The following is a 2,024-nucleotide window of genomic DNA, read 5'->3' on the forward strand; positions in this document are numbered from 1 at the left end:
GTGTGTTGTTTGCTTATTTTTATGAATCTATGGCTAGTAATAGAGTTTATGAACCATAGAAAAGTTGGAATACAGTAGGTTTAACACCAATATAAATAAATAATGAGTTCATTACAGTACCTTGAAGTGGTGGCTTGTTTTCTTTTACTAACGGAGCTCACGAGATTTTCTTTTAAGTTTTGTGTTGTGAAGTTTTCAAGTTTTGGGTAAAGATTTGATGGATTATGGAACAAGGAGTGGCAAGAGCCTAAGCTTGAGGATGCCCAAGGCACCCCAAGGTAAAATACAAGGACAATCAAAAGCCTAAGATTGGGGATGCCCCGGAAAGCATCCCCTCTTTCGTCTTCGTTCATCGGTAACTTTACTTGGAGCTATATTTTTATTCGCCACATGATATGTGTTTTGCTTGGAGCGTCTTTTATGATTTGAGTCTTTGCTTTTTAGTTACCAAAATCATCCTTGCTGTACACACCTTTTGGGAGAGACACACATGAATTGGAATTTATTAGAATACTCTATGTGCTTCACTTATATCTTTTGAGTTGGATAATTTTGGCTCTAATACTTCGCTTTTATCTTTTAGAGCACGACAGTGGTTCCATTTTATACAAATAATTGATCTCTCATGCTTCACTTATATCATTTTGAGAGTCCTTTAGAACAGCATGCTAATTCACTTTGGTTATAAATTTTAAATGCTAAGAGAAGTTGGATGCTTGATAGATTGTTGTGAGATATAAAGGTGGTAATATTAGAGGTGTGCTAGTTGAGTCATTGTGAAATTGATGAATACTTGTATTGAAGTTGGCAAGTCCCGTAGCATGCACGTATGGTAAATTTTATGTGACAAATTTGAAGCATGGGGTGTTTTTGATTGCTTTCCTTATGAGTGGTGGTCGGGGACGAGCGATGGTCTTTTCCTACCAATCTATCCGTCTAGGAGCATGCGCGTAGTGCTTGGTTTTGATGACTTTTAGATTTTTGCAATAAGTATGTGAGTTCTTTATGACTAATGTTGAGTCCATGGATTATACGCACTCTCACACTTCCATCATTGATAGCCTCTTCGGTACCGTGCATTGCCCTTTCTCACCTTGAGAGTTGGTGCAAACTTCGCCGGTGCATCCAAACCCCGTGATATGATACGCTCTATCACACATAAGCCTCCTTATATCTTCCTCAAAACAGTCACCATACCTACCTATTATGGCATTTCCATAGCCATTCCGAGATACATTGCCATGCAACTTTCCACCATTTCATTTATTATGACACGCATCATCATTGTCATATTGCTTTGCATGATTATGTAGTTGACATCGTATTTGTGGCAAAGCCACCATGCTTAATTTTTCATACATGTCACTCTTGATTCATCGCAATCCCGGTACATTGCCGGAGGCATTCACATAGAGTCATATTTTGTTCTAAGTATCGAGTTGTAATTCTTGAGTTGTAAGTAAATAAAAGTGTGATGATCATCATTAGAGCATTGTCCCATGTGAGGAAAAGGATGATGGAGACTATGATTCCCCCACAAGTCGGGATGAGACTTCGGACGAAAAAAAAGAGGCCATAAAAAAAGAGAAAAGAAGGCCCAAATAAAAAAATGAGAGAAAAAGAGAGAAGGGACAATGTTACTATCCTTTTTCCACACTTGTGCTTCAAAGTAGCACCATGATCTTCATGATAGAGAGTCTCTTATTTTGTCACTTTCATATACTAGTGGGAATTTTTCATTATAGAACTTGGCTTGTATATTCCAATGATGGGCTTCCTCAAATGCCCTAGGTCTTCGTGAGCAAGCAAGTTGGATGCACACCCACTTAATTTCTTTGATGAGCTTTCATATATTTATAGCTCTAGTGCATCCGTTGCATGGCAATCCCTACTCCTTGCATTGACATCAATCGGTGGGCATCTCCATAGCCCATTGATTAGCCGTGTCAATGTGAGACTTTCTCCCTTTTGTCTTCTCACACAACCTCAATCATCATATTCTATTCCATCCATAGTGCTATGTC

This window comes from Triticum urartu, chromosome 6A, assembly GCF_056163025.1.
Source record: "Triticum urartu cultivar PI428250 chromosome 6A, HENAU_Tu73, whole genome shotgun sequence".
NCBI lineage: Eukaryota > Viridiplantae > Streptophyta > Magnoliopsida > Poales > Poaceae > Triticum > Triticum urartu.